Source organism: Myotis daubentonii, chromosome 14, assembly GCF_963259705.1.
Source record: "Myotis daubentonii chromosome 14, mMyoDau2.1, whole genome shotgun sequence".
NCBI classification, from domain to species: Eukaryota; Metazoa; Chordata; class Mammalia; order Chiroptera; family Vespertilionidae; genus Myotis; species Myotis daubentonii.
The window spans coordinates 15,280,844-15,295,428 of record NC_081853.1 but is presented as its reverse complement, the minus strand read 5'-3'; positions in this window follow the sequence as shown (position 1 = coordinate 15,295,428).

The following is a 14,585-nucleotide window of genomic DNA, read 5'->3' as shown; positions in this document are numbered from 1 at the left end:
TGAGCCCAGCTTCTAGCTGAGTGGCGCTCCCCCTGTGGGAGCACACTGGCCACTAGGGGGCAGCTCTTGCATTGAGCGTCTACCCCCTGATGGTCAGTGCGTGTCATAGCAACCAGTCATTCTGGCGTTCGGTCGATTTGCATATTAGCCTTTTATTATACAGGATTCTTTAGCATTCTCTCTACTTCTTACCAGTCAATCCCTCATTTCTCCAATCTCTTGTTAAACTTTCCTTATTCAAAATACTGTGTGGTTTGTGTCTCCTAATGGGACCCAGACTAGTTTGCACATAAAATAGTTCTGAATTATAGCTCACTCCTCTGTGAGAGCTGTAGAGAGAACCAAATTTACTAACTAAACTACAATCTTTGTGTGTAGTCCTTTTCATCTTTAGTCTCATAGTATCCAGTCAAATTATTGTTTTCCAGAGTTACTTAGGCTAAGTTATTTCTCGCCTGCCTCCTCCATACAGTTACATTATTTATTTGTAGTACACTTAGACTCCTTACTGGTGGTGTTCTGTTTTGGGGTTCCCTTCTAATCCTGGTTGATTTGAATGATTTATTTGTTTTGGAGGTATGTGAACCATTACCAGCTACATAAAAGGGTATAGGTATACTCAGAGAAGTATTTTGGCATCTCATTCTCACTACCTGTTCCCATTTCTTCCTTCTTTCCATCCCGTTCCGATCCTCTACCTTCTATAAGAACCAGTCTTCTTAGCATCGAGTTTAATTTCCCTGGATTTCTTTCCCCAGTTAGTACATGGGGGCCATATATGAATCCTAAGCCTTCTTAGAGGGAAAGATAGGTTCATATTCCTCCTGTCCCTGTTTTGTTTGGAGCCTAGGGTGAGCCTATCCTAAAGCTTAATAAAAAGAAATATTTGCTGGATCTGATGAAAGTCATGTTGGAAGGCAAATAGATCATTTCTATTAAAATAAAACATGAATAACTTCTAATTTCTACCCCACATCCATTCTACTTCTTGATATTTAATCTCAGGAGGTAGGGGGAATCACATTTGTGCACAGGTACAAACTAGTTTTCTGCAACTTTATTATTATTTTGAATGGTGAAAAAGAAACAAAAAAGAAAAACAGAAACAGCCTTAATGTTTATCAATAAAGAAATGGCTAAAAACATAACATGGGCCCGGCAGGTTTGGCTCAGCGGTTAAGCACTGACCTATGAACCAGGAGGTCATGGTTCAATTCCCAGTCAGGGCACATGCCTGGGTTGCAGGCTTGATCCCCAGTGCGGGGCGTGCAGGAGGCAGCTGATTGATGATTCTCTCTCATCATTGATGTGTCTATCTCTGTCTCCCTCTCCCTTCCTCTCTGAAATCAATAAAAATATATATTTACAAAAACATAATATGGAATAGCTAACCTGGTATGCTATCCAATGCAACAAGTTTGTTTCTTTTAATAAGGAGCTTAGAAAAAGCACTAAGATATATCAATAACTGGGGGGCGGGGGGGGGGGAGCTAATTATAGAATGACAAATATGGCACACTGTAGTACCATTTTTTAAAACCTCACCTGAGGATCTGTTATTGTTTTTTAGTTGAGAGAGAGAGAGAGAGAGAGAGAGAGAGAGAGAGAGAGAAGAAGGGGAAGGAAAGAGAGAGAAATATTTATCTGTTGCCTTCTGTATGTACTGACACCGGGGATTGAACCCATGACCTTTCGGTGTACAGGACAATGCTCAACCAACTGAGCCACACTGGCCAGGGTCTTTAATACTATTTACAAAAAACCAACCATACCACATCATTGGGTGGGTAGGTATATATGTATAAAAATCCATAAGAAAATGGTTTGTAAGCATGTAGAGCAAACTGAAAATGTAATTTCATTTGGTGGGAAGGGGTGTGGGGAGACTGGGATTTGGAGGGAAAGGGTTTCAAAGGAACTTTTATTTATAATGTGTTCATTTTTTCAATATTAATGTGTTCACATATTATTTGTATAAGTCAACACAAACAAATACACAAAATATTGACTACATTAAATCTCAAAACCCTTAAAAAGGGACCACAACCTATTGTGGAATCAGGTGACATACTCAAATACTCATTATCTGCTTTTCCTACACAAAATTCTGGAAAATGACAAGCTCCTAATTCTCCCTCTCCGATAAAATGTAAGAATTCTTTTCTAAACGTTGTCTGCTACGAAGGCTTCTTATCTGCAAATAAAACCAAGTAATGTAAGACAAGCAATAACCTAGACTCCAGATTCAGTGATGGCAAACCTTTTGAGCTCGGCGTGTCAGCATTTTGAAAACCCCTCACTTAACTCTGGTGCCGTGTCACATACAGAAATATTTTGATATTTGCCACCATAGTAAAACAAAGACTTATATTTTTGATATTTATTTTATATATGTAAATGCCATTTAACAAAGAAAAATCAACCATGAAAATGAGTTCACGTGTCACCTCTGACACGCGTGTCCTAGGTTCGCCATCACCGCTCTAGATGTACAGTGGTCACCATGTATCTACCACCTGCATTGTATAGTTCTTATTTTGACTAGTCCTGCTCTCTCAGGTTAGGTCATTAAAATGTAAAGCCCCACTTCTCCTAATCTACACTGTCTGCTTTGATTCTTTTCTTTGCTGAGCTACAGGGTGGGTGTTTGACCTGAGGAAAGCAGTTAGTGGCTAAGGACAGAGTCCCAATATTCCAAGGCCTTTGCTTTCTATTTCAACCATTTGATGAGGGAGGTGAGAAAGGAGACTTAACATTCCCACATCAAGGTTGTTAAATATTTACTAAAGATAAAAGGGATAAAAAAATAACCTTAAGTTTGTTTTTAAGTTGTTTTCTTCTGGAGGAAAATAAAAAAATGAAACTAGAATCTTAGCCTCATTAAAAAAAAAAAATAAACAAACACAATGATTATGGATACAGTGAGCCAGAAAGCTGACTAAGCCACGAATCAAAGACAGAGACACAAATACAATTAGTGCTTTGGGCAAGTTGCTCTGAGGATTCCTGGCTAATCCCGAGACATCCAGAGGCTTCGCATGGAGAGCCCCATCCCCGCCAGGACACGGAAAGGCACTTCCTGCCACTGCTTTCTGTTTTTGTGTGGAGCTTGAGTTAAGACCTTGCAAAATAAACAACGGAATTTTGCCCAAGCCTCACATTCCCTTCTGGGAGGAAATTACTACACTCATTTTTTAGCTACTCTGTTTGGAGTATATTTTCTGGAACTTTAATTCTTAAATCCCCTAGACCCTCTCTTGCCTTTTAGGAAAATTACTTGTGTTTTCTAACTTTCTAGACTCAAAACTGTATCTTTTGAAAACTTTTCTTTGACTTAGACAATTTGCATAAACCGTAAAGAAATCCTCTCGAGTCAGAATCAGCTTCCTCTCATCGAATTTAGATGGTGGGACACCTGGGATCATGATATTTCATTCAGTGAGAAAAGCGCGCTACAAGGGAGCGTGTGTGGTGGGATTCTGCTTGCGTAAATGCATGTGTAGAGTATGTCTGCAAGGACACGAGTATCTCAGGGTGGTGGGGTTACTTCTTTTTTTTTTAACTTTCCTGTATTTTAAAATATTAAATATTGAGAATATATTATTTTCATAATAAAAAGGACATTTTCATTTTGAAAAACAACAAAAGGGGGGGGGGGTGGATAAAATAACGAACAGAAGAAAATGCAAACAGGAACAGTCAGATGCACCAGGAGTGAAGTTAACACTCAACATCCTCAGTCTCACTGGCTGTCCAGCTCCCTCCCTACCCATGCCCTGCTGGCCACCACCTCTTTTGGCCTCTCCCCCTCCTAAAGCCTCCTGTCTGGTCCTCCTGCCTACCTTCTCGCCTTTCAATAATCCTTTTTCCATAGAATAGCCAGGGTGGTTTTCTTAAATTGGAATCTGATCTTTAGTGCCTTCCACGTAACGCTTTCTTCGGCGGCTCCCAGTCACACGTGAATGAAAACCCAACCTCCTTGTCCGGTCCTCAAGGCTCTGCCCGCTCTGCCCTTACTCCTTTGTCTCCTGACCTTTTCCTTTTGCTCACTTTGTGTACAGTTCCCCCAGCCCTCGTTCCTGCCTCAGGGCCTTTGCACTTTCTGTTCCCTGTGCTCAGACAGATCTTCCCTCCCCTCCTCACACGGTCAGCCTCTGATTCTCAGACCCTGCGGGGCCAGGGGTCTGCATTTTAAATGTGTGCTTCACATGGTCCTCATGTGCACTCATGTTGGAGAGTCCCCGTCCTAAAGCACTGGCTTTTGCTAAGGAGCCAAGGGGCAGCAAGTTCCAGAACAGACGCTGACAGATAGCTGGGGTGCTATTCTTCTCTCTCAGGTTCTGTGAGGCCACATGGATGCTCTGGGCCAAGATGTTCCTCAAGAAGCACCTGGCCGCGTCAGCTCACAGAAGGGGGGGGTCTTCAGTCTCAAAGTCCCTCCACCAAAGGCCACACAGCTTTAGTGTGGACTGTTACTTATTCATCTACGAATAATTGAAGCATAAAGTGCCTGGAACAGATTAGCCCTTCTTTTCAGGTGGGGTTTGGGGACTGAGCCAGGAAGCGTTCTGAAACAGGAATATTAACTTCCTGCTGAGAACTGGTGCACTCTGGGGTCCACGGAAGACACACAGATGATCGTGGTCAGAGTAAGGGGCTCCCCTAGAAGGCACTGGAAACGTTAAGCAAACGTGCTCTGAGCTCATGCTAAGGGCAAGCTCCTGTGCTAGGAACAGGTCTATGGGAAGGAGGACACGCTCAGGTCTGCCCAGCCTGCGGACCAGGCTTACAGCTCCTCAGAGGAACTTGTCCAAGCAGTTAGGGTCATTTTGCCTTTTACTGTTTCTGAGGAATTTACCTAGTCATACCTGGTGGGCACAAGCAGAAGTCAGAACTTTACAAGGAGGCTGTGGCAGGACAAGCAATAGAGAGTCATTACTTTTTTGTTGGTCTCTCCTCTCTGTGCTTCCTTTTAGGAGTCCCCCCCCCCCACCCCACTCACTAGATTCCTAGGGGGGCTGTCAGTCAAGATGGCCCTTTCTCTCCCACCCCAGGAGCTGAGCCTCCTTGTCAGACTCTGGAGTCAGGCTCTTTCTGCTGAGCTTCCTAAACTAACCGCGGTGAGCTGTGTACCGTCCAATCCCATCATGCTCACCCAGCAGAGAAAGTCTGAGCAATGAAGGGAGAGCGAGCCCTAATGACAGCATCCGAGCCTCCAGAACGAGATAGACCTGAAGCTAAACCCACTCCCAGTCTTTCCATGGGAGGTGCCAATAAGTCCCCTTATTGCTTCAATTCGTTTGGACTCAGTTTCTTTTCTTGCAACAGAGAGAGGCCTGACTAATGCGCAGGCCCCAGGCTCTTTCTTTCATTATTGTTCCAAGTCTCCAAATAAAAAATGTGCTCTTGGCAGAAAATCATCTTTTTAACGTAAAAGTGAGGGCCAGTCTCAGAACGTGGATGGGCTATGTTACAATCTGACAGGGTGTGGGGCTTCTATAAATACTGGGCCAGACACAACCCTACCATTCACAGCTCTCTTGAAGCTGTTCTGGCTTGCGGGGCATCACAGTCACTTACCACCAACCGCTCTTCGAGTCCACACTGATACTTCCATTCCTAACCCAACTCCACAGGGGTCATTCCAGCCTTCCTCCCTTCCCCTGCCTTTCCCCGACAGTGAGAAAACCAGCCCCCATTATCCTTAACATATTCACTTGCTCAAACCTATAATGCATAGAAAGTAGTTTCGGAATTGCTAATCCGTACCACTACAAAAAGCAAGCCTACCAACTAGAGTTCAATATTTGTTTATACTTCTTTACCATTAGTCTGAGGCGATATAGGGAAACCACAGTGTGTGAAAATTACCCCTGCCCTACTTCAGTATGTTTGTTATTCACTTGAAATAACATTGTTGTTTCTGCCTATATTCAGATTTGAGGTTTTCTTTCCCCCGTGTACATATGTAAAACATGGAGACTTGCTTCTTTCACCTGGCATATTTTTGGGGTTCACCCATGTTTTTGTGTGCACCAGTAGTTTGTTCCTCTTTACCACCCAGGTAGTAGCCTATTGTATGGATACATCACAGTTTGCTTATCCATTTTTCCTTTGAAAAACATTCAGATTGTTTCCAGCTATTGCTGACTATGAATAAAATGTCTATAAATATCTCTGTACAGCCCTAGCTGGTTTGGCTCAGTGGATAGAGCATCAGCCTGTGGACCAAAGGATCCAGGTTCCATTCCAGTCAAGGGCAAGTACCTGGGTTGCAAGTACCTGTGCACATACACACACACACACACACACACACACATATATATATATATATATACATATATATATATGTATATATGTGTGTGTGTGTGTGTATATATATGTATATATATATATATATTTTTTTTTTAAAGGTAATTATCTAGAAGTAGGATTGCTGAATTATGTTTACCTTTGTAAGAAAATGTAACCATAGAACTCCTAGAAGAAAACATAGGTGGTACGCTCCTTGACATTGGTCTTGGTGATGATCTTTGGACTTGACACAAAAAGCAAAAGCAACAAAAGCAAAAATAAACAAGTGGGACTAAATCAAACAAAAGCAAAGGAAATCATAACAAAATGAAAAGGTAACCTACTGAATAGGAGAAAATATTTGAAAATCATATATCTGATAAAGGATTGATATCCAAAATACATTAAAAACTAACGTAACTCCATAGCAAAAAGAAAAGAAATCAACTCAAACAAAAACACATAGCTCAAGCAATGCAATATAAACATGGGCATAAGAACTTACTAGACATTTTTCCAATGAAGACATACAGATGGCCAGCATGCACATGAAAAGGTGCTCAACATCACTGACCATCAAGGAGATGCAAATCAAAATCACATGAGATATCATCTCACCGTATGAAAATGGCTATTACAAAAAAGACAAGAAAAAGCAAGTGTTGGCAAGGATGTGGAGAAAAGGGGACCCTTGTATGCTGTTAATGGGAATTTAAATTGGTGCAGCCACTATGGAAAACAGTATGGAGATTCCTCAAAAAACTAAAAATAGAACTACCATATGATCCAGCAATTCCACGTCTGGGTATTTATCCAAAGAAAATGAAAATGCTAATTCAAAAAGATATCTGCACTCCCATGTTCACTGCAGCATTATTTACAACCAGAGGCCTGCTGCACGGATTCGTGCACTGGTAGGGTCCCTTGCCTAGCCTGCGGGGATTGGGCTGAAACCAGCAGTCCGACATCCCCCGAGGGATGTAGTAGTGCACGAAGCAGCAGGTGGCCAGGGAAGAGCCCAAGCCCGCTTATCCTGACCCTGCTGCACCTGCCACTGCCACCACTGGGTAGGCTTGCTGTGGCTCCACTGCGGTCTCCACGCACCCATCCCAGGGCGATGCCAGCATGCCCATGACCGAGTAGTGGCCGTGGGCTCATGCCCAGTCAGTCTGGATACCACCCTGGTCAGAATGGGGGAGAGGCACGCAAGGGGAGTGTACATGGGAGAGGCTAGCACCGGTGAGCCCGGCGTCTGGTGCCCATCGGTCAGCTGAGCGGCGCTCCCGCTGTGGCAGTGCACTGACCACCAGGGGGCAACTCCTGCATTGAGTGTCTACTCCCAGTGGTCAGTGCGCATCATAGTGACTGGTCGAATGGTCAGACAAACGGTCAGACACTTAGCACATTAGGCTTTTTTTTTTTTTAATTAAATCTTTATTGATCAGATTATTACATTTGTTCCTCTTTTTTTTCCCCCCCATAACTCCCCTCCTCCCAGTTCCCGCCCCACCCTCCGCCCTCACTCCCCACCCACTGTCCTCATCCATAGGTGCACGATTTTTGTCCAGTCTCTTCCCACATCTCCCACACCCCTTTCCCCCCCCAAGAATAGTCAGTCCATTCCCTTTCTATGTCCCTGATTCTATTATAATCAACAGTTCATTCTGTTCATCAGATTATTTATTCACTTGATTCTTAGATTCACTTGTTGATAGATGCATATTTGTTGTTCATAATTTGTATCTTTACCTTTTTCTTCCTCTTCCTCTTCTTAAAGGATACCTTTCAGCATTTCATATAATCCTGGTTTGGTGGTGATGAACTCCTTTAGCTTTTCCTTATCTGTGAAGCTCTTTATCTGACCTTCAATTCTGAATGATAGCTTTGCTGGATAAAGTAATCTTGGTTGTAGGTTCTTGGTATTCATCACTTTGAATATTTCTTGCCACTCCCTTCTGGCCTGCAAAGTTTCTGTTGAGAAATCAGCTGACAGTCGTATGGGTATTCCCTTGTAGGTAACTGAGTTTCTTTCTCTTGCTGTTTTTAAGATTCTCTCTTTATCTTTTGCTCTTGGCATTTTAATTATGATGTGTCTTGGTGTGGTCCTCTTTGGATTCCTTTTGTTTGGGGTTCTCCGCGCTTCTTGGACCTGTAAGTCCATTTCTTTCACCAGGTGGGGGAAGTTTTCTGTCATTATTTCTTCAAATAGGTTTTCAATATCTTGCTCTCTCTCATCTTCTGGCACCCCTATAATTCGGATGTTGGTACGCTTGAAGCTGTCCCAGAGGCTCCTTACACTATCCTCGCATTTTTGGATTCTTTTTTCATTTTGCTTTTCCGGTTGGATGTTTTTTGCTTCCTCGCATTTCAAATCATTGACTTGATTCTTGCGCTCCTCTGGTCTGCTGTCGGGCGTCTGTATAATATTCGTTATTTCAGTCCGTGTGTGCTTAATTTCTAGTTGGTTCCCCAATATAAGATCGAGGGTCTTATTAGTTTTCGTGTAGATCTCATTAAGTTTATCGGCAGCTTCTAAACAGTTCTTGAGAGACCTTAAAAGTGTGGTTCTGAACTCTATATCTTCCTTTGACAATTTTGTCCTGTTTCTTTGTCTCCGCATTTTGTTATGCTTCCTTGGTGCACCCCCTAGTGGTCTTTGTTCGCAGTCTTATAGTTAAATCTTGATTGTTGTAGCTAATTCCAGGGAGGGTTTGACCTCCAGGCCAAGTGGCTATGAGAATCAGCTGTGTCAGCAGTGAGAGAACTTCTGTCCTCTAGGGAGGTGCTAATCTAGCCTTTGCCTGAGGCTATCCGGCAAATGCCTCTGTGCAGGGCTTGGGCGGGGCGGGTCGCACAGGATCAACAGGGTGGGCCCGAGAGAGCAGTTATGGCGGCTCTCAGTCCTGTCCCCAGGGGCTCTGCCTCTCTGAGTCCCAGCACCCGCTGCAAACCTCGGAGAGAAAGCTGCACTCGCTCTGACCGAAGCCAGACAGTCCCGCTTCTCCCGTTTGAGTCTGGGTCCCTAAAGACTCGCCCGGATCCGGTGCTCAGAGTCTGCAACTCCCTCCCGATTGAAAAGAACAACCGTGCCCTCCGCCGCCAGCCCGCTCCGCGCACTCCGCACCTCAGAATTTGACTTCAGCACTGCGCCTCCTCTGAGTGTCCGTATGCGTTTCTCTTTCCTCCTGGTTGTAGGACTTCCACTCAGCCAGCGTTCCTGTGGTTCTGGGTGATGTCCCTTCCGTTTTTTGGTTTCACTTTTGAAGTAGTTGTTCAAAGCAGCAAACTCTGGCGTTAACCTATGCCGCCATCTTGGTTCTCAGCACATTAGGCTTTTATATATATAGATAGCCAAGTGTCTATCAATGCATAAATGGATAAAGAAAATTTTATATATAATAAAATATTATCTCTATATATAAAAGGCTAATATGCAAAGTATCCCCATGGGAGTTCGACCAGGAGACCAGGAGTTCTATCACTCGCTATGATGTGTGCTGACTACCAGGGGGCGGCACGAAATGAAGGAAGGCCCCAGCCAGCAGCCAGAAGGCAGGCCCCAGCCAGCAGCCAGAAGGCCCCAATTGGCCCTGATCGCCGGCCAGGCCTAGGGACCCTACCCATGCACAAATTTCGTGCACTGAGCCTCTAGTTTAGCCATAAAAAGGAATAAAACCCTAACATTTGCAACAACATAGATCAGCGGGTCTCAACTTGTGGGTCGTGACCCCTTCGGCAGTCAAATGACCCCTTCACAGGGGTCGCCTAAGACCATCCTGCATATCAGATATTTACATTACGATTCATAACAGTAGCAACATTACAGTTATGAAATAGCAATGAAAATAATTTTATGGCCCTGGCTGGTTTGGCTCAGTGGATAGAGCGCTGGCCTGTGGACTCAAGGGTCCCAGGTTTGATTCCGGTCAAGGGCATGTACCTGGGTTGTGGGCACATCCCCAGTGGGGGACGTGCAGGAGGCAGCTGAATCGATGTTTATGTTTCTCTCTCATCGATGTTTCTAACTCGCTATCCCTCTCCCTCTCCCTTCCTCTCTGTAAAAAAATTAATAAAATATATTTAAAAAAGAAAGTAATTTTATGGTTAGGTCACAACATGAGGAACTGTATTTAAAGGGCCAGAAGGTTGAGAACCACTGACATAGATGGACCTTGAGGGCAATATGCTAAATGAAATAAATTAGAGAAAGAAAATACCATATGATCTCACTTATATGTGGAATTTTTAAAAAACACAAAAAACCCCCAACAAACTCATACAGAGAACAGATTGGTGGTTACCAGAAGCAGGGGTGGGGAGGAGCAAAATGGGTGATGGTGGTCAAAAGGTTCAAACTTCCAGTTATAAAATGCATATGTCCTGGGAATGTAACATACAGCATCATGACTATCATCCTATATAATAAAGATATAATATGCAAATGGTCATTACGTCATGAAGTGTAATGACTGACCATGTAACGACTGGATCATGAATCAGCAGGAGTGCGGGGCAGCAAGCTACAAGCAGGCGGTGGAGAGCTACAAGAGCAGGCAGGGCAGCAAGCTATGGGGGGACAGGGGGCAGAGGGAGCTACAGGAGGGCAGGGCAGCGGGCAGAGAGCTATAGGAGGGTGGCAGCGAGCTACTGGCTAGAAGTGGGTGGCAGAGAGCTACAGGAGGGAGCAGGGCAGAAAGCTATGAGGAGGGGGTTGGGGGAGAGGGGGTGGGGGGAGCTACAGGAGGGCAGGGCAGCGGGTGGAGAGCTTCTGGAGGGGAGTAATGAGCTGCTGAAGAGCTACTGGTGCATGGATTTGTGCGTAGGACTACTAGTCTACACTAATAAAAGACAAAAATGCTAATTGACCGTACCTTCGCTATACCTCAAGCCACACCCACCAGCCAATCAGAGTGACTATATGCAAATTAACCCAACCAAGAAGGTGGCCGGCAGCCACGGAGCTGGAGCAAGCAGGAGGCTTGGTTGCCTGGGTGATGGAGGAAGCCAAGCTTCTTGCCTGCCCTGAGCCGGCTGCAGCCTTTGCTCATGGCAACAAAGTTTCAATTATAGAAGACAAATAAATCCCAGATACCTGCTTCCAGCCAGCCTCCACTGGGAGCTTGGGTGGCTGGAGGCTGTGGCCAGCCTGCAAACACCCATCAGCCCCTCACCCAGGCTGGCCACACCCTCATGGGGTGAGGGTCCCTGCTGGGGGGGCTTGGCCAGCCTGCAAACAGCCCTCAGCCCCTCACCCAGGCTGGCCAGGCACCCCAGGGGGGACCCCTACCCTGAAGGGGCTGTGGCCAGCCTGCAAACAGCCATCAGCCTCTCACCCAGGCTGGCCAGGCACTCCTATATAATAAAAGGGTAATATGCAAACTGACCCTAACAGCAGAACGACTGGGAATGACTGGTCACTATGACACACACTGACCATAGGGGGCAGATGCTCAATGCAGGAGCTGCCCCCTGGTGGTCAGTCCGCTCCCACAGGGGGAACTCTGCTCAGCCACAAGCCAGGCTGATGGCTGCCAGTACAGTGGTGGTGGTGGGAGCCTCTTCCACCTCCTCAGCAGTGCTAAGGATGTCCGACTGCAGCTTAGGTCTGCTCCCGGCTGGCAAGTGGACATCCCTCGAGGGCTCCCGGGCTGCCAGAGGGATGTCTGACTGCTAGCTTAGGCCCAATCCCCCAGGGAGCGGGCCTAAGCCAGCAGGTGGTCATCCCCCGAGGGGTCCCAGACTGCGAGAGGGCACAGGCCGGGTTGAGGGACCCCTGCCCCCCGAGTGCACAAATTTTTGTGCACTGGGCCTCTAGTATATAAAAGGCTAATATGCAAATCGACTGAATGGCAGAATGACCAGTTGTTATGATGTGCACTGACCACCAGGGGCCAGCAGTTGGATATCCCCCAAGGGCTCCCAGACTGTGAGAGGGCGCAAGCCAGGCTGAGGGACCCCCCCAAGTGCACTAATTTCTTGCACTGGGCTTCTAGTATTTAATAATACTGTATTACTATATTGTATATTTAAAAGTTGTTAAGATAGGCCCTGGCTGTGTGCTCAGTGGTTAGAGCGTTGGCCCAAGCACCAAAGGGTCATGGGTTCTATTCCTAGTCAATGGTATGTACCTGGGTTGCAGGTTTGATCCTTGGCCCTAGATGGGGCATGTGCAGGAAGCAACTAGTTGATGTGTCTCTCACACATCAATGTCTCTCTCTCTCTCTGTCTGTCTGTCTCTCTCTTCCTCTCTTTCCCTCCCTCCTTCCTTTCCACTCTATCTAAAATCAATGGAAAAATATCCTGGGGTGAAGATTAGCAACAATAAAAGTTGTTACAATAGAAATACTTAAAAGGTCTCATCACAAGAAAAAACATAATTTGTAACTGTGTGGTGATGGATCTTAACTGGACTGATTGTGGTGCTCATTCAGCAGTACATGCAAATATTGAATCATTACGTTGTGTACCTGAAACTAATACGTTATATATCAATTATATCTTAATTTTTTTAAAAAGGAAAGAAAGGGGGTAAAAAAAGTCTTTGTCAAATAATTCCAACAACTGAGTCATCTTGGGGCTGGTGTTTGTTGATTTTCTTTTCCCATAAGATTGGTCAGACTTTTGTGGTTCTTTGTATGTTGAGTGATTTTGGATTGTATCCTGGCCATTTGAATGTTATGTTATATGATACTCTGAGTCTTGTTTCATTCCTCTGGACAATTTTTTAAATTGTCCTGGCTAGATTCAGGCTACAAGTTCTGATCTGCCTTCTATGGTCTGTGTTTTCAATGTCAATTCAATGTCCAAAGCCTTTGTAGACCTATCCTGCATGTTTGCCACCCACAGGCCAGCAGATATTTAGGCGGTTACCTACCCCGTTGTTTAGTTCTCAAAAGCTTTGGTGTTCTGTTAGGATCAGATACATGCATGTGCAGCACCGGGGACGTGTAGGAGTTTGTTCACAACCTTATAAGATTATCTTCTCAAGTCTCCTGTGATTTCACCCACACTGTCCTGTTCATAGGTGCTGGCCAGATAGCGCTTTAGTCTCCCTTCTTTGCTGTGTACTTCCTGTGACTGCTTCTGTGTCCGAGAAAGGATAAGATATGGAGATTTGAGAGGAAAATGGGGAGGGGTGAATCTAATGGGATGTGGGGTGGTGGGAGTCACCAAGAACTAGCTGCCGTGGCTGCTGGGCTCCTGCTGTGGCCTGGTGCCCCAGCAGAAGACAGAACAGCCAAAATGAGCATTACATTTAGCCAAAGGCACACGGAGGGGTTTTCAGTCCTGTGGGGCTCGTGAAGTGGCGATAGCAAGTCGCCATCTGTCATACTTTGATTGGGGTTCCACATCAAGTAAATGGACTAGCACGCAGCTCCCTGCCTTTAGAAGTAAGTGCCAGGCCCAGGTTGATGCTGTTTGTTGGGTGTGGTAATGGGGAATTTATGCCACTCTTGTGATGTGTGATAAAATCAGGGGGTGAAAGCACCTATTAACACTGACTAACTCAAAAGCTGACCACCAGCACACACATCCATTGTTCCCAACAGCACTCTTTAGTGATGGGCTTTGTCTGACTGGCTTCACAAGAGACAAATGCCATTACAGGAGACCAAATAACCTTGTTTAGGCAGGGGCCAGATAATAGAGACGCTCCAGGTATTAGCCTGACTGCATTAGTTTGATTTGTACTACTGTTCACTTTGTCCTGGGCATTAATGGAGACAAAGGCTTGGAATTACAGGAGCAGAGATAAGCTGTGGACTAGAGCCTGTGTGCTTTGAGGGAAGGATAATTCTATCTTGTGTTTTCATTTTCATTTTCCTGTTTGATTTTTCCTCACAGTTAAAGTCCAGTCTCCTCCCCTCCCCCAAATATCCACATAGTCTCTCCAAATTACTGTCAATTTTAACTGCTAAAAAAATTTAATGGCTCATTATTTTCTTTAACAAGATCAGCATTTATGTTTTAGGTTTTTGGAAATGATTTTAGGGGAAAAACACAATTGATCTTGTATAGTATCTTGCTTCTTAAATATTCTTACATATTATGGGCTCACTTCACAATATTTAATGATATTGTTATTAGTCTGAAAATGTAAAAGGATGTATAATTACATTCATAGTTACTTCTTTAATATTATAAATTCTAGTATTTAAATTTTTCTGACTTCTGTTATTTGTTTTAATTATAAATGCATCATTTCTATTATAAATTATTTCAGTTATGTATAACTTCATCTATAAACACAATTTATTTCAGTTATAGACAAAATTGAATTTTATTTTAAA